The sequence below is a fragment of the Gossypium hirsutum genome, chromosome D10, assembly GCF_007990345.1.
Source record: "Gossypium hirsutum isolate 1008001.06 chromosome D10, Gossypium_hirsutum_v2.1, whole genome shotgun sequence".
In the NCBI taxonomy this organism is placed as follows: Eukaryota; Viridiplantae; Streptophyta; class Magnoliopsida; order Malvales; family Malvaceae; genus Gossypium; species Gossypium hirsutum.
In genome coordinates, this window is record NC_053446.1 from 48,511,031 (window position 1) to 48,538,932 (window position 27,902).

A 27,902-nucleotide genomic window follows, 5' to 3' on the forward strand; every position below is an offset into this window, starting at 1 on the left:
CACAACTGATGTTATCGGTAGATGGCGCGTTCCTTTTAGAATAAAATTTATGTATTCAGCCAGGTTTGAGGTCATATGACCATATGTTGCAAAGGTAGTCCGCGCCTTCTTCGTTAATTGAACGTAAATTTGCCAACATCTCGTGGAAACGGTCTTTATTTATTTCATACCCTACCAATATAAGTTCATAGCGAATATTACATACCACTTCTTCATTTACAACTAATTCAAATTGACAATTAAAAGAACAGAGATAGACACTAAATACCCATGTTGGTCACTTGTCGTCGTTCGCTCTTAGATGGATATTACCTGTAGTAGTTGGAAGCAACGTGCCTTAGGCAATATCGATGGTGTGTACGCTGCCATAAGCTTCCCTGTCGATCAAATGCAGCTAGTATACCAGAGCCTTGATCTGACATAACACAGATATCAGGTTGGGGGCACACATGCCTCCTTAACCTAGAGAGAAAGAAATCCCAATCATCAGGCGGCTCCTCCCGTGTTATTACAAATGCAATTGTAAGAATTCTCTCACCGCTATCCCGTGCCACTGCAAGTAATAGCCGATGAGTATACCTACCAAACATAAAGGTACCGTCAATTTGTACCAATGGCTTGCAGTATGGAAATGTGTCTCAACATTGCTTAAAGGTCCAAAACATGCGTTTGAACACTTGGCATCCACGTAGCAATCGACCGTTGTAGTACGCATGTTCCGTTTCAAGGTCTGTGATGGCACCTGGGACGTATCTCTCTAGCACTTGACACCATTGCCATATTTCATTATATGAGGCGTCCCACCCACTATGCATCTTCTCCAATACCTTTTGCTTAGCTATCCAAGCCTTGCAATAAGAGAGCGTGTACCCTATTTGGCTACGGATATTGGCAATTAACACCGGCACTAAAGTTCTGGGATCTGCTTTCACCGTAGGCAATATCAAGCTAGCTAACATAGCTGAATCCATCTTAGGATGATCTTGTGAAACACCTATAAATGGAGTACATTAAATAATGCAACATTACATAATAACAGTATTATTCAGAAACCATCAATACTGTACCTACAGCACATTGTATGGGGACTTTGTACTTTTTAATCTCCCACAACCCTGTCCTTTTCCTTAATGAGGAGTAGATTTTCCATGAACATGTGCCGTCTTGAACCGCACAGTTTGCCTTAAACTTATCAAATTTGGATTTAACGATGTGGTAGTTAACACCATTTTTGACGCTATGTTGTTTCAAAGTACCAATAAAACTATCCTTATTGGTAAATTGATTACCAACTTCATATTCACCCGAATCTAGCCCCGAACTTGTATGATCACGCAACTGGTGTGGTAGATTTGGAAACTCTAACGCATTATCTACAGATAGATCGACATTATGCATGTGGGCTGGAGGTGAGTATGCTCTGAATCGTGGATTTTCTTCTTCATCTGAACTCCTTTCAGCATCTTCAGGTTCTGTTAGAATAGGCTCCGGTTCAGAAAATAAGCCAACTTCTGCACCATCGGGCCCGAGCTCTCGAGGTGGATCCACATCAGAGTCATCTTCTAACCCACAATCATCTACAGCGTACAAGGTACCCTCACCGGTTGACGTCGTAGGGAGTACATCATCCCTTCTTCTGGGTATTTCATAACGTCCCAAATTGGATGTAAATTGCCAACCACTAGAACTTGATGCCGTTCTCCAGTACGTATTTCTAGCATCAAACATTGAGCCACAGACGTACATGTCCCATCCACCGACAAAGTGTCATGTAGGGGATGTGCATTTGACACCGCTACCAAACATGGGCTGTTCCGTGTTTTGTAACCCACTAACCTAGTGTCGGCCAGAAGTGTGTATACATTTTGAACACCGGTCGCAAGTACATCATTTGGCAATGTAAATTGTACATATAACTCAATATAAGGTGCTCCACTAGTAAGATGGGTCTGCACCATTGCCTCCAAGCTACGAGCACCTTTTATGTCGAGCGAGTCATATGTCACCGGATCAACAGAAGAACAAAATCGATACGTAATAGACATAACTTTCATTGACTTCGTTCCAAAAATTTTACGCCTAATTATTTTACGAAGTTTTGTCAAATCTATGTTCTGGTTAAAAACCAGTCGAACCGTATTCTCGGACAAAAAAATAACACCATTCTCAGTGTGGCAAACCTCACCATAATAGTAAATAACAACACTAATATGTTCACTAATATTTGAAACTTTAACCTTCTTAGCCTCTCTAAATTGTTTTTGCTGTGACTTATGCATTCTGAGAACATTTTTTTGCCTTATTTATAGCCTCAGCCAAAACATGCTATTGTAGCAAAAGCGCATCCTCGAGGGCGCGATTTCACAAATTCTTCTCAAATAGCATCCTGCTTGAAGCATTTTTTTTAAACTATTTGCTTAAAAACGTCAAGCGAAATTATTTCTTCCAGGACCTACTTAGTAAAAGCGCGTCCACGAGAGCGCGATTTCACAAATTCTTCTCAAATAGTATCCTGCTTAAAGCGTTTTTTTAAACTATTTCCTCAGAAACGTCAACTCGAAATTATTTCTTCCAAGACCTATTGTAGCAAAAGCGCGTCCACGAGGGCGCGATTTCATAATTTCTTCTCATAAAGCATCCTGCTTGAAGCATTTTTATACTATTTGCTCAGAAACGTCAACTCGAAATTATTTTTCATGACCTACTGTAGCAAAAGCACGTACACGTGGGCGCGACTTTAGAAATCCTTCTGATGAAGCATCTTGCTTTGATTTTATCTTAAAAACCCATAAACACGAAACGTAATCCAATTTTGAATAAATTATAATTAATTTAATTAGGAAACCCTAAACCCTAATCCCTTATTTATTTACTTTTTTCTCTAAAACACTAGAAACCATAAAAACCTTAAGCCCTAAACCTTAAAATCCAAAAACCTAACGTGGGAAAAATAGGGAAATTGCATCCCTAGGGGCGCGCTACGTGGCAACAAATCGCACTTTTGTAGACGCGCTTTGTTGCCTCGTCAACAAAACGCGCTGAGGTGGCCGCGATTTCCTGGCACGTCCCCTGACTTCGCGGTGACGTGGACGCGATTTAGGGGAAAATGGCCCATTTTGGTAAATAATAAAATACCGGGCCCATTTCAGTAAATTTAAAAAAAGTGGCTTTTTTTGGTATTTTGCCCAAATGATATATTGAGATATTTATAGAAAAATTGAGAATCTAATGGAGGGCCTAATTGAGCCCACAATAGGTGAGTGCCTAATGAAGGACTCAACCAGATTCAAATTGTGATAATGATATAACAATAATATCTTTTCAACCGAGAAATGAATTATAATAAAGTGATCATACCTCGATACCATCAATAAAGTACCTCTTCATTTAATAGCCATTGCAACGGTCAAATTTCAAGATTCAAAGTGAATTTTGACGGCACTCAAAATTTGCTCAAGGTCTTTTAAACAATCTTCACCTTCTCTTGACTTCAAGTTTGGGTTACATGTTATCAATTAATATTAACCCAAAATTTGAAAGTTCGTTTTCGTTACATTCCTAGATTGCTTAATGAAGCTATAAACCACATGGCAAATTATGCTTCTATTGGAGTCTCATGGTTACTATACTATGAAGAGCCTCTAAGTTTAATATGTGATTTTTTGCAAAGGGATATGAATAATCTTTCAATAATTTAGTCTATGATTAATATTGCAATCGCGTAACGATCTTCTTTCTACCAAAAAAATTGGGTTACATGTTCCTCCTAGCCGAAGCCATCAAAAGGGAATACTTTGTAATTTTGCCATTATTTTGAAATTCACGCTCTTCCCTTCTATATAAAGCCCTTTTTCACCTTGATCTCCTTAGCAACCTTAACCCTTGCACTCCCTTTGTGTAGCAAATCCTATAAGAAATTAACATGATTTTCAAAGGAGCTAACCACAAACTTTGCATCTCCTAAATTACTATTACACCAAGTCTTAATCCACCTCAATTTACTCATGAGGTTTAGGTATTTTCCAGACCCAATTGTATCACTAAAAGATTTCTTTACCATATTTCAAAACTAGTTTCATTTAACCAATAATTGGAAAAACGAAATGCTATTGAACTCTTCCAACAACATTGGATTATGATCTTGGAAGGACAAGCTGAATAACATTTTGACACATTTGTAACAACTCAGGATACAAAAGAAATCAATTCAATCTACTAAAAGAAGCTCCAACTTTACAATTACTCCATCTATATTTATGTCCATGCAAGGGAATGTGCATAAGTTTAACAAGATCTTATTTTATATAGTATATCATTTTTTATTATTTTCTAAGAATATTTTTATTATTTTTATAATTCCAAAATGAATCTGGATAAATGTGTGTCTCGATTCAAATAAACTTGGATAACCATTCATTCTAGTTCATTGTGTAATTATTTTAAAATAATTTTAAAATATTCTTTTAGAAATTTTGTATTTTCAATGTTGATGTGGATCGTCACATCAACATTTGTTAGCTGACATGGTATTAGTTAACAACCACGCTAGCGTTGCCGTTAACGGTCAACATTGGTCAAGTTGGTCTCATTGGTCAAAATTGTCAGTTTAGGGGCTCAATTGGGTGCAAAACATTGGGAATGACTTAGTTTATTTTTTAAAAAATCTTTGAAGCTCTTTTATACTATTAAGAAAAATAAAAAATATAATTCGATTGGGTTCAAGTAATTGCAACTTTTAGCTTGCATTTCGTAAACTATCCAAACATGTAACACCTTTTGCCAGACCCGACCACTGGTATGAGCTACAAAATGCTACACTAGTTACGGGAGAAACAACGATCAAATAAATATCTAATTCATGTATTTATACATTTAAGTACAAGCAAGACAGATATATGGTATAATCTACAATCAATTCAGGGACTTACACTGGCATATGAATACTCTTATTCTAGTCCGCACTCAAACTAAGACCAAATTGTAAAGTTCAAAAATTCATGGACTGACGGTGCGACTTCGTCATTCCCTTGTTGCAGCATTGTCATCTCAATATTTCACACTGCAACGTTGCTCTCTGAGATGACAGTGTTATCACATCAAGAGTCTGAGGTTGCGACGTGTGTAACACCCCTTACCCAACCCGATTGCGGGGTTCAAGTTATGGGATGCTACAATTGTTGTTGAAGCAACCATAAACATTTAATAATCAATTTACACTACAATACATGCATTCATAATCAAAACAACTCATACTTATGTTATACAATCTTTTTCGGGACTTATTCGAGCTTATTCGAGCTTATTTACTAACTTGAGCTTGAAAAAGAACCAAATTGCAATATTTTTAGAGTTTTCAGAATATGTATCGATACACCATAAAGTTATTTTTTACCATTTTCACCTTTGATGTTTCAAAAAAAAATGAATTAAAAACGCATGTATCGATACTAGACATAAAGTACTGATACCCTTATCAAGGTATCAATACCTTATCTCAGTATTGATATCATTTTTAAGTTCAATGTTTGAAAATATAAGAAATAACACCAATGTATCGATACCCTCGATACCATTTTCAAGGGTATCGATACCTCTGAGCCAAAAATGTCAAAAACTCACATTTTGGTACCTTCATGTCAACTTAACATTCTACACATTTGATGCCTACAACTCACACTTAGACCTACACAAAACCAGCCAAAATATATACCAAAACATGCACTTAACCTTTCTAATCAACCAAACCAATATGCCTTAAATTGGTACCAAATCATTTCAATTCAACCTATTCCAAACTCAACTTATAAAATATGCCTTTAAACCATTCAAAGCAACATTTAACAATGTCATATCAATATCAAATATACCAATTGAGTATTGAGAATCATTCAAAATCACAACATTTTACTAAAGCAAACACATATACACGTGAACATTATACTTTCCAAAATTAAACAATAGGTAGGGTTCAAACTAAGTTAACATCCAAACTAACATATATAAATTGTCACACCCCAAAATCTTAAGTTTAAGTTGGAATATGATTTTGGGTATTAATTTTGAAAAGCTTATAATTTGAGCGGGTTCTAGTGGAAAAAAAGAGGAATTGGCAGGCTGGTTGTGGAAAGGTTGGATTTTAACTTTGGTTCTGTTACATTTGAATTAGGAATATATCTTGGTTGTTGAACTTGAGATCGGTGAAGGTTGTGCAGGAGAATTATATAAGGGAGAGACATTATTCTCTAGGGTTGTTCTTTTATTTTTTGGTTCATTCTTCATATTATTCATTGGTTTGATTGTAAGAGAGAAAGATTAAAGAGCGGTTTGCATTTAGGAAATAAGCTAAAGTTTATGTATAAGTAACTGATGATTTATGAAAAGAGAAGAAAGCTAAAGATGTCAGTTAATCCATTAGTTCTATACTGTATCAGGTAAGGTTATCGATAGTCACTTAAGTGACCTCTGCATGTAATGGAATTATTGTCACATCCCAAAAATTGGGTTAGAAGAGATAGGGTTAGTGAAACCAAGAGTGGTCACGTTTAATTTCTAAATTAAGGTTATAGGGATTTTATTAAGTAAGTTAATCTAATTTAATGGATAGGTATTGTGCTTGTGTGTGAGAGGTTTTACGTTCAAATATTTTCCTTTGAATTTTTATTATTTTTATCCTAACCTTACCCTTAAAACGTTTGGCTTTTATATTATTTTCGCTCAACCAATTACAAGAATGAGCTTGTTGGTTTAGTGGTAAGGCTTCAACTTATCCTTTGGTCATGTGTTCAAATCATTGCATGTGCAAACATAAATAATTTTTTCTAATTCTCCTTATGCTGCCCGTATATCAGTGTTTAGGTTGTGTTTGAATTCTAAAACCTGATAAGGTGGTTAGTGGGGAGATTGAGTGTAACACCCTTAACCCTTATCCATCGTCAGAGCAGGGTTACAAAACATTACCAGACTTTACGGACTAAATACGAACATTTCATAATATTTAATATACATATCAAGAACCAATTATAAAACACTCATATTGTCCCTTGTATGAGCCCTCAAGGCTCAAAATATGCATTAAAAGTAAATTGGGACTAAACCAGAAACTCAAAGAATTTTTTCCAAAATTTCAAAATTCTGCTTAGGTGCAGGGAACACACGCCTGTGTGGCTGGGCCGTGAGCCAGAGACATGTTGTGTCTTAGGCCGTGTGGGCATACGATCTGAGGCACACGGCCGTGTCCCAGCACGTGTAACTCTTTGACTTGGGTTACACGGTCTAGTCACACGCCCGTGTGCTAGGCCGTGTGATATGAAATTAAGTGCAGGGGTCAACGGCCACGCCACACGCCCGTGTGCTAGGCCATGTTCAAAAACCTAGGCATTTTGTTTCTCAAATTTTAAAAATGCAGGGGACACGCGCCCAGACCACATGCCTATGTGCTAGGCCGTGTGTCACACACGATTGAGACACATGCTCGTGTCTCTACCCGTGTGGACAAAATTAGGCCATTTTAAGGCCACATTTCTCACCCATTCTTGATTTCAACCTAAACACTTCAAATTTCATACTTATAGGCCATAACAATGCCTTCAAAACAACCAATTCCTAGCTCCAATTTTGTCATATTATCACATACATCCTAACATTCTAATTTACCACATTAGTCAATTTACTTATATACCTATAAGTCATCCATCACCTAACTACCCCAACACATTTATCAACATGATTAATCCATACATACATAAGTTGGTTGGGAGTATAAACAAAATGTAACTATTAACTTTTACACAAACCAATTCAACCTTATACATGCCATATAAACCAAAATGTACATAGCAAAAACTACCGAAATGAGCTGAATAGTGTGACTTGATGTGTTGATCTGATCTCCTGATCTCACGTTAATCTACAAGGACATTAAACAACACAAGTAAGCTTAATGCAGCTTAGTAAATTTGATGGTTTTAAACATAAATCTTATCGAACATACTATAACAAATCATTTAAGTAAATCATTCAATGTACATTTCCTGCTAATCACAACTTCAATTGATGAATTCACTTACTTCATATCAATACCAATAATAACATTAAGTCTTCAAACATTAATTTCATGTCACTTGCCAATTCTTACCGAATCGAAAAACGACTTACGGATATAAGTACATCGTATTCAGAAGCCCGAAGGCTACATAGAAGCACATAAATGCTAAAAAAAACCCATAAGGGTTGAACGGAAGCTCATAAGAGCTGAACAAAAACCTATAAGGGTTAAGTTGAAGCATAAAAGAGCTGAACGGAAACCCATTAGGGTTGAACAGAAACTCATATGAGTAAACAGAAACTCGTGTGAGCTAAACGAAAAGTAAACACGAGAATTCGCAACAAATGCTGAACCTCAGTTTACTTGGGTAAATCGTCGTCAATTCATCCTTTGCTAACTTTCGCCACAGAATGATTGTATTCAATCTCGGGTTGCACTTGTTTTGAACATTCAATTCAATTTCATAATTTAACAATAATTTTATTTTTAACAATAGATATGAATAAATACATATTACCATTCATCAATTTAATATATAAACATTAAATTTTAACCATACGAACTTACCTGGGTTAATTTGTAAGATTTATAGTAGTTCAGGGACTATTCCGCTAATTTCCCTTTTTCATGATTATCTACGGGCTCTTGATCTAAAATATAAAATTATCCATCCATTAGCATATATTTCAGTTTCAATTCACTTCACAATTAATTCCTCTCAATTTTCAAAATTACACAATTACCCCAACTTTTACTATTTTTGCAATTCAGTCCCTTACTAATTAGTCTATCAAATGAGCTAATTTTTCTCAATTGACAATTTATCTAAATATTCTAGGCTATTATATATCTCTTGATATTTAGTTTCAACACCAAACCTAAATATTTAACCTTTTCACAATTTGGTCCTAAAATCAATATCTATCAAAATCACTTGATAAAATCATCATATAACAAAATTAAAGTTATAAATCCATGTTAATTCATCAAAAATATTTGGTATTCATCAATGGTAACTTTCTAAATTACCAAAAAAATCAAAAACAAATGAAATAGATAGTTGGACCTAATTGTAAAAGTCTTAAAAACATGAAAATTCCAAGAAAAAGGCAAGAATTGAACTCACTTGTAGCAAAATATGAAAATCAGATTCTTAAGGGTTCTTAAATGGTGTTTTTAGGCTGAAGATTGATGAAGAATAGCCTAGAAACTATTAAATCCCATTTTTAACTATTTTAATTTTATTCCATTTCCAATTTTACCCTTGTTTCACCTAATTTCATGATTTTTCTCTGCTTATGCCGCCTCAGCCATCCCTTGTGTGCCTAATTGTCTTTTTAGTCCTCCCCTATTTACCATTTAAGCTATTTAATCACTATTTATTTAATTAGCAAGTTTTGCACCTTTTTCAATTTAGTCCTTTTTAATTAATTAACTATCAAAACGTTAAAATATTCTAACGAAATTTTAATATGACCTAGATGACATTCTGTAAATATTTAACAATTAAATATTTAGGTTCAGTTTATAAAATCGAAGTTTCAATACCTCGTTTTCTAAATCACTTATCCTACTAAATCCTCATAAAACACAAATTACTAATTCAAAAATCTTCCTATAATTACATTTGACTCGTAAATATTAAATAATAAAATTTACGAGCTTACCTATCAGATTTGGTGGTCTCGAACCACTATTTCCGACATCACTAAAAATCAGACTGTTACATTGAGTGGGAGTGTGGGTAATTAATATCTGTTTTAGAAAAAAAATTAAATTAATTAAAAAAATTATTTTCTAGAAAAAAATTTCTCACGTTTCTTTCTCAAATTTTCACATCCACTTTTCCTTTCTTCCCTAATTTCTCTATTATCTTTTCAGTTTTTCTTTGTTATTGGGGCCAAACTATAATTTTTTTTCTATTATTTCTTCTTAACGATTCTTTGTGATATTGTAACCCTCATCCTTTTCGTTTACTGTTCCTAGTTCTAATTTAAGTCTTTGGTGCATTTTGGAGTTTCTGGATTTCGGTAAGTGTTGTGGAAGTGAGTGTTTTGTTTAAGTAATTTTGCTCATAAGAATGGTGTTCGTAAGTTGTTTGAGTAACCTTGGTTGGTTTTGACGGCATTTGAAATGTTCTCTTTTGTGTGGGAATTTGTTAGGTGAAGGTTGTGAGTTGCACGATGTATATCTGGCAAGTTAGGAGGTTTTGAGAACTACTTTTACTGTTTGGGTAAGTATTGGAATGCCGCGAAGCTAATTTGCGTTTTGGTTATGGTCTTACAGTTAAATGGTTGTGGTCGAATTTGTATTTGGATTCTTAGTGATTCATGTTAATTAGTCATTTTCTGAATGTCGTTTAGGAGTTTGGTATTGTGTCGTGGTATCTGCACTAGAAATTAATTAGGTGTATGACTCAAACTTGTAAAAATAGCGAACGACAAAAAGCTGAAAAACTCACTGTCGACGTCACATGACCGTGTGCCAGATCATCGTGCATGTCGCATAGTCTGGGTTAACTGAGCCGTGTGGGCCCATTTTCTAAAATTTTATCCTAGGCCCATTTTTTATGTGCGATTCGTAATAAGACCCTCCGTAGGGTCCATACTGCTTAAATAAGACTTAAAAACAAGGTATACGTTAATGTGCTTCTATATGTGATGTGTTTAAGGTATGTGAAATATATGTGTGTGATTCGTGTTTTGTCAAATCCGATGGCATGTATCTTTGTTGTAATGTTGAGTATGAGTATATGATGTTTCAATATGTTAAGTTGAAAATCTCTGAAGTAGTTATCTGACCATGCATGTGACATTGTGGCTGTTATCGTTAACGTGATTCATAATATCTGTTTACAAAGCATAAAACCCATGGTTACTAGTTTCTGTTAAGAATATGAATGCATGTTCAACATACTTATCATTTTGGTTCTGTATTTGCATGCCATGTCACATTGCATGGGGTTGGGGTAATATGGTAAGGAGAAAGTTCTGGCAGTTTAATGATCTACCTTATTTGGTGGTTTATCCACATTTCTATCTAGCAGCTTGACTGTAACTATAGTGGCTTGACCACATATATCTATTCTGGGAGCTTGGCTGTAGCATGGTGGCTTCACTACATATATTTGATCTGATAGTTTTAACTACAACTCTGGTGGCATTGTCCACAATTATCTGCTGGTGTGATTTGGTTGGACAAGTTCTAGGGAAGTCTATTTTGGTATTTAGCGGAGTTGGGTAGGAAGTTTTTGAAAAATCTGCATTATGATTTTTGAAAAATACCTGTAACACCCCCTACTTGTATTCGTTGCCGAAATAGGGTATGAGGCATTACCGAATTTTACCGAATAAATTTTTTGTTATTACGAGTTAAATACTATTCATTTATCGAAACATGTTATGACGTCCCTTGGATGGGCCTCCGAAGCCCAAAACATACATCGGGACCAAACCGGGATTAAATCGAAACCATAAGAAATTTTTTTCGCAAAATCCCAAAGTTTTTTTTTATGAACTCAATATAACCCCTTTATAAATATCTAATCTTCCCTGCAATTTTAAACCGAGACCAATCCAACACAATCAATCCATTTCAGCATATTTTCAAGATAGATTTAACATATTCATAAGATAACCTCATCACATACCAAAACCAAAATTTGTTAGCCATACCAATGGCTAACCATACATTCATTTCACATTAAAATTTACTTTACTAGCTTATACATGCCATTGATTTCCAAAATAAAGTTTCTTTATATACCGAGATCTTGAGGTTGATAGTGTGATGCGTCTCCGACCAAATTCGACCTCCGAGCTCTTAACACTACAAAACAGGGGAAAAGGAAACAAGGTAAGCACTTTGTGCTTAGTAAGCTCATGTAACAAGAATTATACTTACCTAATATTTTCAATACAATGCAATAAACATTCATACATCCATTCAATGCATTATTCCCTTAACATGCACAAACTCAACATTTAAGTTAGTTCAATAATTTCCATGTATCAATAATATATATACCATGATTGATGGGCTCATCAATTCCATGATTTTCATTCCCTTGTTATTTTTCCATATTTATCCCGTTGAATTTCTCAGAATTTCGATGGATTTTCAGAGGTACACTTTAGTGTACAATTTCGGGTCCGTCAATTCATATTCATGTGTGCACATTTCCATTTCAGAGAGCACACTCCCTCGAACCTCATCCTTACAGCGGGATTACCAGTCCAAGCTAAATCCCCTGTAATATAAACTCATAGAGTATTGTCGGGATTACCAGTTCAGGCTCAATCCCCTGCAATGACAATTACTATAATGAGCTTGAATCTGAATTACCAGTCTAGGATAAATGCAGACCCTAATTCGGATTACCCGTCCGGGCTAAATCCATTTTCCACATATTCTTCGGGAGGGCTATATCAGGATAAGATCACCCTTCCGTGCTAGATCCGTTTTACCGTCAATTCCTTTTCAGAGATCCATCAAATTTTCCTTCCATTCAACTGAGATTTCTTCCCCTTTTTATCAAATATATCAATGTTTCATCAATTTTCATATAATTAACATTCAAATCATATTCACATCAATAACAAACATTTCAAGCATTTCAGAATATAATTCAAGTTACACGAACTTACCTCGATACTTGTTCGTATGCAAAAATATACTAATCCCAAACATTTTCTTTTCCTCTATCTAGCTTCGTATTTGAATTTTTTGGATTTAAATAAATAAATTTAATCATTAATTTAATACATTTCATGTTCATATGTAACATTCTCTATAATCCCATTATTATTTATAGTTCATTCAGAGCTGTCTCCTTGAGTCATAGTCACTAAATTATTTATATCTTGAGCTATGAAACTCCAAATTAAGATTTGCTAATTTTTCCCGAAAATAGACTCACATATCTTCTTATCATAAAATTTTTAGAATTTTTGGTTTATCCAATAAGTACAGTTTATTCTTTAAATTCATCCCTATTTTGCTATCTGACAGTTTTGACCATTCTTCACGAAAAATTAATTATCTCCTAGTACATAATTTCGATGATGTTCTTGTTTGTTTCTTTTAAAAATAGACTCATTAAGGATTTTAAAAATATAAATTTAAGCCCATAATTATTTTTCTCCAATTTTTTATGATTTTCAAAAGTCAGAACAGGGGAACCCAAAATCATTCTGACCTTATCTCACAAAACCTATTATATCTCATTATTTACAATTCCATTGCTTACATTGTTTTTTCTATAAGAAACTAGACTAAATAAGCTTTAATTTCATATTTTATTCATCCTCTATTTTGATCTATATAATTTTTGGTAATTTTTCAAAGTCAGACTACTACTGCTGTCCAAAACTGTTTTATTGCCAAGTGTTGATTTCCATTTTACCCCAAATTTCACAGTTCATGCAATTTAGTCCTTGCCCAATTAACCCCTCAATTAAGCTAATTTTTCTCAATTAATAATTTACCTAGACATTATAAGTTATTTCACAATTATTGAAATTTAAAATTTCCACATAAAACCCTAACTTCAAACTCTTTTACAATTAGGTCTCAAACATTCACTTTCTATTCAATTCTTTCAATAAAATCAACATATAAACAATTTAAAGCTCTAATTCCATGCTAAATCATAATATACTTCCAGAACATATTCATAGAAACTTTCAATTTCATTCATAAAATCAAAAACTAATGAATTTAGTAATAGGACCTAGTTGTAAAAGTCTTAGAAACACAAAAATTACAAGAAAAAGGCAATGATTAACTCACTTGGTGCAAAAATAATGAAATTACAGCTTGAATAAACTCTTAGGACATTTTTTTCTGATTATAATGAAGAAAATTCTAGATATTACAAGTTGGTCCCATTTTTATTTTAGTAAATTTTGTTATTTTCCCATTTTGCCCTTATTTCACCAATTCTCCTGATTTTTCTCAGCTTATGCCGCCCAAAATACCTCCTTTTGGGCTTATTTTCAATTTATGTCCCTCCTCATTTAACAATTGAGCTATTTAATTTATCTAGTAACTTTTACACCATTTTCAATTTAGTCCTTTTCACTTAATTAACTATCCAAACGTAGAAATTTTCTAACGAAATTTTAATACCATATTACTAACACTTCATATATGTTTACAAAAATATTTTCGACTCGGTTTTAGGAGATTGAGGTCTCGATACCTTGTTTTTCCCCAATTTCTTCAATAATTTCTTTTCTAACTAACCACTAAATTGGTAAAATTTTTTTATCGATATTTTCATACGATTTTCCTATCATATCAATATTCATGCAAAAATATTAAAATAAATTTCTCTTTAAATCGGATTTGTGGTTATGAAACCACTGTTCCGATAACCTTGAATTTAGGCCATTACAATACCGCATCTACATAATCATGCATTATCAATTCTGTTTAATTGATCATTATGAAATTTTCTATGATACTCTGATTTGTATATTGTGCTATGAGTGGTCTCTGTTGGAATTTAGTTATACACTGAGCTTTATAGCTCACCCTTTTATTTTGTTTCTAACTTGTCAGGTAATCTTTGAGTTTAGGATTGGACGGCGGACGGGAGCTCGAATTGTTTCTCAATTAATGTAGTATGATGGTTTACGTTTTCACTTTTCTAGATTTTTGGACTGTAAATATGTTTTTGGGCTTTGTTTTGGTTTTTATTCTATTTGTTGGATTTTGGTATTTTCAATGTTAAATTGCAAAATCATTTGAATTATCAAAACTAAACTTTGGTTTTCAAAACTAAAACTACGAAAATTTTTGCAAGCGACCACACATAGCACAATATACAAATCAGAGTATCAAAACTAACACTTAAATGCTTTTTCGCAAGCAAATAAATAGTTTTTAACGAACGTTGCCTTAAAACAAGAAATGATTTGCCAGAATTAATACTTTTAAAACACACAATTTCAAAATCAAATTCTGGGTTTAAAATAGGTATTTCTGAATTTAAGCTTTTCTAAACATTTGTGAGAGTTTTTTTCCCAAAAATTATGCTTTTGAAATGCACTCTAAGTTTGATTAAGTCTATAGTTTTAAAAAAGTTCATGTAATTTTTCAAAATCTTGTTATAACGTCTAAGCTTGGTTTGTGGTGTTACAATTATGGTTCTTATAATGATGAATTGTCTTCTTTAGAATTCTGAAATGGTTGTTATGTTTTGTTAACTAAGGAAACTCATGTAGCAAAGGAAAAGCTTAGTAGAAGGATTTAGCGTCAACCTTCAAGTGAGTTCGAAAACTCAGGTGTTGGATTGTTATTATTTATTTTCAGTATCATGTGCTAGGCATGTTAGGATGAGTGTTGTGCTAATGATGAATTACTCTATAATTGAACATTGATATATTGTGAGGCATGTTGTGTTAATATGAAAATACATGCAATGTTTGGCGTAATGTGCATGGTGCATTAACAGTTGTATTAGTTGACTACTTGTGTATGAAATGCATATCTATAAATGATATACAGAGTCATGGAGGTTTGTCAAAGAGTGTTTGAGATGGAAGTCGGAGAAGGAGAATATGATATGTTACAAGTTTTGCCTTCAGTATGGCATAGGAACGCAAACCGGAATTGGCAAATGATATCGGCCTTGCGGGAGAACACTTATGTGTTCAAATTAAAAATGAGGTTTTATGGAGGTTCAAGCGGACTGTATGGAGATAGGTACGCATCAATATATGTGAGCCCTTTATGGGACGTATGAGAGCCTTATATGAGACGTATGAAAGTCCTTTAAGAGTGTTAAAGGACTCCACGAAGTTAGATGTAACACCCCTAACCCCTCTCTATCGTCGGATTAGGGTGACGAGCATTACTAACGAATCAAACAATTAATTCAATCATAATCAACATATAAACTAACCAATAACATTATAATATACAAGGTCAGGTCACGACAATCTAATACTTTCATGCTAGATTCTCATACACTCGAATAGTAAATTATGCTATGCATTTCTAAACTTGGTCTTCCACTGTCTACACTCTTATCACTATTTATCCCTTCTAGAATGTCAGCATTCGAATACATACAATACTATTCCAATTATTAGCGTCAAAGTATTAGGCCATACTTCGTCTACGATTTTCATTTTAATTTATTTTCGATGATATTAGTGGAATGCACTTAATTTAGGTTTGCTAATTCACACCCCAATTTAGAGTAAAAGTTACTCTTACAACCCCTATTATGAGTCTACGAGACCCAAAAAGTAGTTTAAAAATAGGTAGGGACTAATTTGAAACAAATTTGGAAGTTTACAAAATGATTACAAAAATTTTGATTTCAAGGGTCACACACCCGTATGGCCAGGCCGTGTAACTCTCTAACTTGGGTCACACGCCCATGTGTGTTGCCCGTGTGTGACACACGCCCGTGTGGCCAGGCCGTGTGCACCCAAAAGTACCTTAAAACTCAAGTTTACCATTTCCTACTTACTTGGGCACTAAGCAACTCAATTACCAATCATTTAACCTATCCGAATTATGATCAAACATACACCAAACATGTCAAAACAATTATCTTAGGTGCCTTACCAATGTACCCTTATTGGTACCACAAGTTATATCATCAAAACATGTCATAAAAGCATCATTCAAATCAAATGTTAAAACATGTCAAAATCACTCAATTTAGCTTAGCTTATAACTACCTCAATATCAAGCTTAAGTTCACATACACCTAACAAGCATTGGTTCAAAACAATATGCCAAATTATGGCTTCAAACACAAACATGTATTTATATACTCAAACCAAGCTTATACTTATAACCTCATTTACAGTCCAACCAAAAAATAACTATTAACTACAACACCCTAGGTACATGCCATCACAAAAGGTAAACATCACCACATTTGAGATCCGGATCATTGTTGGGTGCTAAGTCGGTGATCAAAAGAGAAGTACTTAACCTGCACACGAAAAACAAAACCGTACGTTGAGTAAAACTCAGTGATATTTCTATAATCCAAACAATTAAAGACATAATGATACAAGAATGCATAAGTTGAATTATACAAACATACTAATGTCTAAGCTTACAATTACCATATACCATCATTTCAAATTCATGCATATTACCATATCATTTCATACCATACTCAATTTTCACATGCTATCATATTTGATTTGTTTAACAAATATCTCAATTCACATCACTTGCTATATAAATATCTTTTCACATATCAATTCACATTTCATTTAAACAATGACATTATCCATTCTATATTCAATTCATGAGTACAAAACTCATATATTCCATTTGTTCATAACATATTTCACATTTCATTTTCAATCCACTATCTCATTTCCATTTCACATACCATGCCATTTCAATATCAATTATAGAACTTTATTATATATTTACCCCTATTAACACAACTTGGACTTGGACGGATACACGAATCTAACTAACACACCAATTTGGCACCTAGTGCTTCATTGGATATATCCGAAGTAATAACTGCGCCCAACGCTATACAAATTGACACCCAGTGTCTCATCAGTTAAACTGAAGCAAATTGGCACCCAATGTCTTATCAACTCGAAGTCAAAGAAATCCTCGAACTCTTCCTATCCTATGGTATGCCATCTATATCCGGCTCAGCCCGATATAGTTAATAGGGATTCATTTCACTTTTCAATACAAGCAATGTCTCAATTTCATGAATATATATCATCACATATAAGCATATATTCAATTTGATAATAATCATATTTTTCTCAATACACATATATTCATAATTGATATATTTCATAATATACAAAATCAATCCATTTCATTTCAATTCAAATAACCAACACATTCATAATGTATATACCAATTCAATCCATTTCAATCAACTATAATTTCAATTCACTATCAAAGTGCCAAAATACTCACCTCAACCACTTGCCATATGCGTTAAATTAAAATACAACAATTAACAACTAGGTTTGAACTATAGAAATACAAATCGTAGATTCTGAGCTATTCGACGTCGATTTTATCTTTCCCCTTTTTAGTCGAGGATTTCGGTATGATGCTAGCTACAGAATTAAAATAATTAAAATACATCAATTCAACACAATTCAATTTCACATTGAATATTTCAATTTTTATTCAATATACCGAGACTAATTTTTATTCTTCCCAATTAACTCTATGTTTTCATACTCATTTCACTTTAAACTAAATTTAACTCCCTATTTTCAATTATATCCCTAAATTTTAAAATTTTCACAATTTAGTCCCTATTACTCAAAATTTAAAATTTGTTCTACGATTGAATCCTTTTCTATTTCTAACTTAAAAATCTATCAATTAAATCAGTAATACTAAAACTATTTAACAATAACAATATCTAAAATCTTAATCAATGTTAAAATTTCAACATGAGTCGAGTAGTTCTAAACACCAGGATTCCAAAAATATAAAAATTACAAGAAAAAGATACTAAATTGACTAACCAATTTTGAATTTAAACCTAAAAGTCCTTAGCTTTGCCGCAACTACTTCTCCCTTTTCTATCTTTCTTTTTCTTTTCTTTAATTTGCGCGGAATGTTTCATATCATTCCATTTATTTTATTTTATTACTTTCTAATAATATTATTATATTATAAAACATATACACATACATTAAATATTTAAGTTATTAAATATTATAGCATGTATATAATATATATTACGAATGCTGTCCACGACAACAAGGTAAATGTATATTTACCATTTTAGTCCCTCTATTAATTTTAATCTATAATTATACTTCTAATACTTATGCAATTAAATCCTTACACTCAAACAACTTATAATTCATGCAAATTCACTTAACCAAAATCAAATTAACTACACAACTAACTTCGTAAATATTTTTAATAAATATTTACGAGTTTGATTTACGGGAACAGAGTCTCGGAAATACACTTTCCGACACCCTTTGACTATAGGATCGTTACATCGGAGGCTTTAAGCCGTATGGTTGAAGGCAAGTCAATGGCCATGGTAAGATTCAATGGAGGTCTGCGAGATAAAGTCACGTACATGAATCTTTATATATATGTTTGCATCTATGTCTTCACAAGCTTCATAAGTCCGCCAAGAATAAGATCGTTTACTTGTAATATATTACTATGTGCGAATTTAAAGGTACGAGCTATCTACTTATGCGAGTCCATATATGAAAGATATGATAGCCTGTCGGGATTGTCTTGCATGTATGATTCCGCTAATAGGGGATTCACTCTTAAGAATCCACCTACATGTGATATGTTTCTAAGAGTGGACCACTATGAACGGGTTACATGTTATTGTGAGATAGAGGCAAGATACGACGGTCCGCTAGGTTTGTCTATTGGATTGAGAAGAATAGATCTTCTTTATTAATCCGTAATGGGGATCTTCTTTATGAAACCGTCGATATGTTTTGCATACTTGAGTCTGAAGCAAGAATCCTCATTGGTCGTACTACGAATCTGAGTTTGTTAGGATAAGCTATTAATAGTAGTCCGCAAACAACAATGTTCGTCAAGATTTATCTTAATTGGTTATTAGGATTTATTGGTACAAGATGAGCTATATGAATTATCTATGAGTTTTCTTTCATAAGTTCGAAAGTAAGAATCCAGAAGGATTTCTTCTTTAAGGAAATAGATGCATGTGGGTCCACAAAGACAACTAATAAAGATAGAATTTGCAGGGATAATCCACCAAGAGGTCAGACGTTTATCTGCATTCTAATACTACAATTATTAAATCACATTAGTGGAAGCTTTATGTGTGCAAGGTTTTGTATAGTCGAATATGAAATCTTTTGTTTTCATGTCGTTAGTAGTAGACCAAATACAGACGAGTAAGATGAACTATTCTCTTTAATTCTATGAGAAAAAGGAAACCCCAGTTTAGCGATGACCTTGTCTACTTTTTCTTCGCTCAGCCTCGTCTTTACCAACGTCATAATACACTGTTTATGCTCACGAATATATTCCTTCACAATACGATCAAACCTCGGATGACCAGCACCCTGACAATTCCAAAAAACGATATTACAGTCCATAAAAAAATCACTACTGCACCTTCCTTAATCATGGATCTCCACCATGGACTTGGTTTCACTGGAAACTTCATCGTCTGTATCAGCACCCATAGCATCATCCAAGTTATCTTCTTGTTGTTCCAGCCTATTAAGGATACCCTCGATAGCTACACCCATTGGTAATGCGCGATTCCTGTTGTCTTTAATTCGAACTCCCCGACTCAGGATGTCCTTCCTAACATCCTTCGACTATACTGATTTTTGATTGACCCATGAGGACGCTACATTGCCATTTATATTATTGTATTCCATTGGTCCATACAAAGACGAATGGCCCGCATTCCTTGTGGACCCATTTCCAGCCCAACCATTAACACCCCCCCCAACAATACTCTTCCCCTTATCCCTTCTCGGTCCATTATTATTAGCTGCAACACCCTTATCTTTCAGATTTAACCCAGAGCTGGCCTCCCCCGATTCTCTCCTTTATTGTTGTCTGTCCCTAAATTAGTGGGATTTTCATCGTACACCCTTATATTTCAGATTTAACCCAGAGCTGGCCTCCCCCGATTCTCTCCTTTATTGTTGTCTGTCCCTAAATTAGTGGGATTTTCATCGTCCAAATTTGTTAGTACGTAGGTGTGAGTATTCGATCGAATCGAGTCGAATAGAGTGAAAATATTTTGAGTTAATCAGGTTGACGGTCATATTTTATCATCCTAACTCAATTTAGAATTTTTTTAAATCAATTCGAGTGAGACGAAATTTGAGTCAAGTCGAATTGAGTGAAATTGTTTGAGTTAAATTAAAAAAATTAAACATGTCAAATTAAAATCTTGTTACAGTATAACTAATTTCATGTTAGAGCACATAAATTTGAAACTATATATATTTGAAAACTTTTTCAAAGCAAAATAATAAAAAAATATTTTAGTATGATAAACTTGAACCATTAATTAACTTATTTAGGTTTCAAAATTATTATTTTAGAAAATTTTTAATTTTTTAACTTTCTTTATATATTTTTTAGAATTTTTTTGAAACTTTCATAATTTTTAAAAAAAATTTAAATTTTGAAATTTTTATAAATATTTTAATTTTTAATTTTTTTTTAATTTTTGAAAATTATTTTGAATTATTTTGTAATTTTTGTTTTAAGAGACTAATTTGCTCATTTTCAAATTTGATAGGGACCAAAAAGATATTTATACCAATATGTTATTCGAATTATTCGAAAGGTAAAATTTTCAATTCGAACTCAAAACTCGAATTACTTATTCAGTTTACTTAAATAATTTGAACAACTTAGATTCGATTATGTCGAAATTCTAATTTTTTTTTTCAATTTTTTAATCGAATCCCAGCTAGTATGTCAAATTTAGAATTTTTAGAATTAACGGCGCGACTCCGGCTTACCAACTTTGCATCCCTCCTAGCCGGTCGTCTTCCACGTTTCTCCATCACCATCCATGAACCAAAATCCTCCTTCTCTACACGCTGTTGTATTGTTGGTTCTGGTTCATTCAACACCTCTTGTCCAGTAGTTGCCATTTTATCCGTTGTCGTAGCTATAAATCTCTCCCTTGTATGTCCATAGTGTCCACAATTGTAGCAAACGTATGGGAGAGTTGATACCCCACCCCTTGTGTATGGTTTTCCACACTGATCTTTAATACCAAAGACTTACAGCCTTGGTTCAATGTAATGGCATAACCATTACAGCTCAATTCTATTGGCCCACCACAAACCCTTATTTGGTTCAATGGAATGTATATAACAAGCCTTGCTGTTTAGTTTTCTATTCCCGTTCATCACTTAGGATGAGTTTGGATGGATGGTGCATTTAACTACGATTAGTATAAAAACAGCGGTAGCGATGAGATTAGATATTGTAACGATAATGTAGCATGTGACAAAGAGTAAGCTAAACGCACCCGCAAGTAGCTAATCGCCCATCCAACCACCCGTCTAATCGCCCATCCAACCACCCGTTAATAGAGGATGAATAGCATTCTTTTCCTCACCGTCTGAGTTGCCATTCAGAGCACGATAGAAATGCTGAGAGATTACCTTTTTTCCATCCTCTACGTTCATTACCTTCTCCATTTATAAAGCCCTAAACACCATTGCCCCTCACCAATTTTTTCAATCTTTTCCTCGTAGCAATCGAGATCTTAGAAATTTCCCAATTAAAGGCAAAATCTTCAGCAAGGAAAAAAATCCAGACTTAATTGAAGAACACATTAGCTTCTGGTTTTGATTTCAAAGCGATTCAAGACAAAGTTTCTTTTCATTTAAGACCTTGGCATCGTTCATTTCAATTCTGGGTTCGAGCAGTTGATATTTATACGGGCTATAAGTTCCCTTCTTTATCTTCTTCTTCTTTATCTTCTTCTTATTGTTGTTAATTTGATAGTTTTACATTGTTGACTAATTGTTGAAATGATAGGTGTTTCAACTTCGAATAAGTTTTGTGAAGGATCCACAAAAGCAATAAGCAATGTGGGATAAACAATTTTTTTCTGTTTTTTAGTTTCTTTACTGTTTGATTCTTATTGATTGATTTAGCTGTTAGTTCTTTAAACTACGGTCTTCGCTTTTGTGCTCTTTCAATTCAATTAAAATGGGTTTGTTTGTTTTTACTTTTTTTTTGTACTATTTGATTCTTATTGATTGCCCCTTTTGTTGATTTTGTTGTTCTTGGCTCTTTGCAAATTACAGTCTTTGCTTTTGTGCTCTTTCAGTTAAAATTTAATTGGGTTTGTCTGTTTTTACTTCTTTTTTTTTTTGTACTGTTTGATTCTTATTGATTGCTCCTTTTGTTAATTTTACTGTTCTTAGCTATTGGCAAACTGCGCAACATTTGCTTTTTGTGTTCTTTCAGCTCAATTAAAGACTAAATTTTACCTGTATATATGTTCAAATTTATTTATGTTCCTTTTGAAATCCTATTTTACTTATTGATATTTTCCTTTTCACTTTGGTATTAAATACTTTTATTGGTAAATATACCAAATGATGTTATTCAACTTGTTTTAGAGAAGGAGTTTGGTTGAAGCATGGGTGAAATTTTTGAGAATTTTGATGTAAATCCTCTCGGTTCAGCTTCGATCGCACAGGTATTACTTTTTCATTTCTTTACCTCGTTTGAAGTTTTATATGAGCATGCTAGGAAAGGTATAGGATTATATGAGCATGCTGGGAAGGGCTGGTACATGCATGTTACATGATTGTTGGCTCAACTTTGTTTTGATATTTGAGATTGTGAGGGTTTGGTCCTTGGCCATCAGAGCTATGAGTTAAGCAATCTACCAACAGACGACATGACCATTGGCTTGACTTGGTTTTTGATATTTGAGATTTTTGGGTTTTGATGCTTGGCTGTTAAACTATGATTCAAGCAATCTACCGACAGATAACATGATTGTTAGCTCAATTTGTTTTTATATATTTGAGGTTGTGTGGATTTGATCCTTATCCATTAGAATTATGAGTCGAGTATACCATGAACCTGCTAAATGATTTCTATCTCAACTTACTTTTTGATATTTTAGATAATCAGGGTTCGATCATTGGTCATTAGAAGTATGGGTCTAGTTCTCCGAAAACCACATGATTGCCGGCCATTGAGCTCAACTTGGTTGTTGACTTATTGAAGCTAAATATGTTGTGTGTTCAGACCAGTAGTCAGTAATTGCATCAGCTAAATACAACCATGAAAAATATATAAATATGGTTATGATGTAATGCATTTTAATAACTTGTGAATGTTCACAATCGATTATTTGGTTTGACAGGCTGTATCTTTTGTGTTGATAGCCAGATATTAATTGCCTTTTTATTAGCTGTCAGAAGTGTCTTTCCTCTGTAAAATAGTAATAGTTTTCCGTTCCCTGCAGGTGCGCTCTTATCAGGTAGCGTTGAAAGTATTTAAAACGGAAGACGCCTTTTCTTTACTTAGTTGAAGCAGATAAATTCTCCATATTGTCCACACGTCATTGTGTTATCTGGTGCAGAATAATGAACTTGGTCAGACTTCTGAAAGCAGTTTGTGCCCGCCCCTCCATTCGTGAAATAATGGGGCCTTTGCAGGTCCAGGCATTTCAGCATGATTTCGTTCCTAGAGATCCCAATGCTAAGTCTAAAAGGTTCAAATACCCTCAAGTTTATGATCCATATGGCCCAAGGCCTCCACCGTCTGATAAGGTTGTTGAACTGGTAGAGCGAATAGCATTATATTCTGTAGTTTAGGACTTGGTGTTGTCTTTATTGGTTCGATAGACAAGCATAAAGGCTGTAATTATTCTAACATGCGGAAAGTTTGTGATGGAGTAGAGGAAAGCATTCACTATTGTAGTTTTCCTCAATAAGAAGGAAAGGTATTCTTCATCTTTGTTGTAAGGAAAGCATCCACTATTGTAGTTTTCCTCAATAAGAAGGAAAGGTATTCTTCATCTTTGTTGTAATTATTCATCAGTGACTTATTGATCAATGCTATTTGTTCCAAAAGTTTTCTGGTTGGAATTATGTGGACATTTTATTATCTTAATTATAACTTGCTCAAAGCCTGCAGGTTTATCTTCTATCAAGAGACTATTATTGTTTGAAGTTGGAGTTTGAACATGGAAATGGGCAGGTTTGTTTTGGTTATGAAGAAATGGCTGCATAATTGGAGATGGACTTTCAAAATCTGGTTCTAATTGATCTGAAGCATACATTTCATGTCTTCTTTTTGCAATGGCATTCTAAGGATGCCTTTTTTTTCTTATTCCTAGAATGCTTATAAGTTATGACTCTTTTCGTGTACCAGAATACAGTGAGAAATATGTCAAGCCTGAAGATATTGTAGGAGCAGAAGAAGTGAAGTCAAGTGACGAAAAACTGAGTGAAGATGAATATGCTGCCTCGGAGGATGAGGAAATCACCGGAAAAATAGATCTTTAGGCACATATTACGCCCTGCATACTCGCTATGAAAATTATCTTGTATTGTACATGATGTTCAGCTCCAAGAAAATTCGAACACAACAGAACCGGGGAATATGTGGAAAAATTCCTACTTACCCCTTTTTGTCATTACTTTCCATGGATGTTTGTGTAGATTAATCCATTGTTGTTCAATAATTCAAATATTTATCTACTGCTGAGACTTTAAAAAGCAATTCTCTCATATGCTCCTACTCCTTATGTGCCTGCATCAATTGTACTACCGTTTATTATGCTTTGTTAGTGTTCATTTATACATTAGTTGATCTAACTTTGGTGATGACAGCCAATGGAATTTATATCTCCCATGTGTCCAACATTTTATGGTGGAATCCATTTTGCATGGCTTTTGATTTGGTCTACAAACTTTTGGTTGGCTAGGGTAGTCTCATAGAGAAGTTAAAACATGAGTTTGTTTGATGTATAAATGTTTGATATTTTTCATATATATAAAAATGAGAATAATTATTGTTGTTGGATCAATATTTGTAATTTTGACAACTACGATCCCATGACATTATGTTATGATTTTTATTATTTTATATTTTAATAAAAAATATATTAAGAATGTTATTAAATTATATATTTTTATTTTTATTTAATTATATTTAGTAATAATTATATTAAAACATGATTAAATTATTTATTATTTTAATAATAATCTTAGTAAAATTTAATAACAATAATTATGTACTTAAAAAAATCTATTAAGGGTACTCTCGTCATTTTAGCTTTTTTTTCTATACTATTACAACATCATTCCATTCAACCAAATACAAGAATACCATTACAGTTTTATTCCATTCTATTCAACCAAACAATTGAATGACTGATTACAGCTCTATTCCATCACAGCGAACCAAACGTGCCACATTTAGATAAAATTAATAAAAATGATTTTTAAAAAATATATAAAAAAAGCATAAATAAAAAACGAAAACATATTTATTAAATGTGAAGAGCCAATGCTGTTTGAGTTAAGCTTCAACCAAAGTGAATTTTCTTATTGGCAGGTTTTTAAATCAATAATGGTGAATGAAATGGAGTCTCATCAGTTTCTAGTTGAAGCTTTAGCTTCTCTTTCCTTCTTTCTTGATTGTTTTGCTTTTAAGGTCGACTTGATTTCCAATTCTTTATATAAAAAATGTTTTAGAATTTTCTTTTTTTTTTAAAAACAGAGATTTTTCTTTTGGTTAAACTATACTCCAAATTTCTATATTTTTCGTAGATTTAAATTTTTATTTTTTTATTTTTATTTTAAGAACTTTATATTTTTATCTTTTGGTTTTCAAAATTTATTTTCAATTATTAATTTTTTTCCATTAAATTTGTTAATGTAATATTTTAAAGTTAAAAGAAACTTATATGCTAACCGTGTGACAAAAAGAATGATGTTCTTAAGAATTGAACTTATATTTTCAAATATGAAAAGTGCATGAATTCCTTAAAATAAAAGTAATAGGTTAAATTTTAAATATACAAAAAGTGCTGAAATTTGGAGTATAATTTAACCTTCTTTGTAAAACTTGGACATAATGGAAGAAGTGTTTTTTAATTTTTTTTTAAAATATTAACATAAAGATTTTAGTTAATAATATTATTCAGTATTAAAAATAATATTGTACTACTATTACATATAAAATAATATTATACAGTATTAAAATTTAACAATATTAGTTTTTAAAATATCATACAAATTATAAAATATCATTTATATTAATTTTGTTATTAAAATATTAAAAACAAAACATCGACATGCATGTGTCACGGGCCGCAAATCAAAATCCGTGCCAAATGCGCAAAGAGCATCCCATGGAGGTCAATTGACTAAATGGGGCTCATTTGACCTACTTGAACTGACTTGATTCGTGAAACATGTAGAGAAACCCATCTACTTGAAGCCTTAGTAGCCCAGTGAAGCTTAAGGAAAATTAGGGTTGCCATGGCAAATATGGAAACTTATCTTAGAATATGTGATATCTTAGAAGATTTAATTTTGTAATATTAAAGGATTACGTAAACCTCTTAAGAATCACAATTGTAGGTAGGCTCTAATATCGATCGTCAATGTAACCGAATCTGTACCATTGGTTTTTGGGGAGCTCAAATATAAATAGAGGTCTTCCCCCTCATTTGTATTCATCTCATTCTTTGTATTCTTTCTGGAGTAATAGAATACCTTGAGAGTATTTACTCAAACACTTGACGTGCTTTGCTTTCTTGTGGCATTTTCTGCTTTTTCGTTTTGAGTTACTTTTGCTTTAATTTCAGTGCCTTGGAAAATTTCTATCAAGAATTCTCATTTTGTGAGACCTAGACTGACTTAGGCAGATTTGAACTCAATCAATTGCTTAAGGCCATAAGGATTGTGAGACTGAAGTTCTAGCCCCGTGACACAAGATCATAGATCAACTATCCATGAAGAAAGATTGAAAATCCATTAAGAAAATCACACACACACACACACACACACGCACACACACACACACACACACACACACACACACACATATATATCCTAGAAATTTTATCACATGCATATGTGTGTGAAAATCATGTATTTAGAGCATAAAATTGTGATTAAAAGTAACATATAATAAATAATAAGAAGTATTGGTTTGGAACTAATTAATATAATCACATGAAAATGTATGATATTAAAATGAAAAAAATTAGATTAAATTGTGGTAAAACTAAGGCTCTGTTTGTTTCACTGAAAATGACTTACTTTTTTGGAAAAGTTAATATTTCTGATGTTTGGATGGATCTGTGTAAAATACTTTATATTGTTTGGCAAATTTCCTGAAAATATTT

At 33.1% G+C, this 27,902-nt stretch overlaps 1 long non-coding RNA gene across 2 annotated transcripts; it reads left to right on the forward strand.

The window, feature by feature from the left end:
* The first annotated feature begins 21,488 nt into the window (after positions 1–21,488).
* On the forward strand, positions 21,489–25,272 carry LOC107913653 (uncharacterized). Of its 2 annotated transcripts, none has more exons than XR_001688595.2 (3): positions 21,489–23,222; positions 24,003–24,796; positions 24,914–25,272. It is a non-coding gene; the product is annotated as an uncharacterized lncRNA (long non-coding RNA). The 2 variants fall into 2 exon arrangements; XR_001688596.2 differs by having other exon boundaries at positions 24,003–24,739.
* Positions 25,273–27,902: the final 2,630 nt, after the last annotated feature.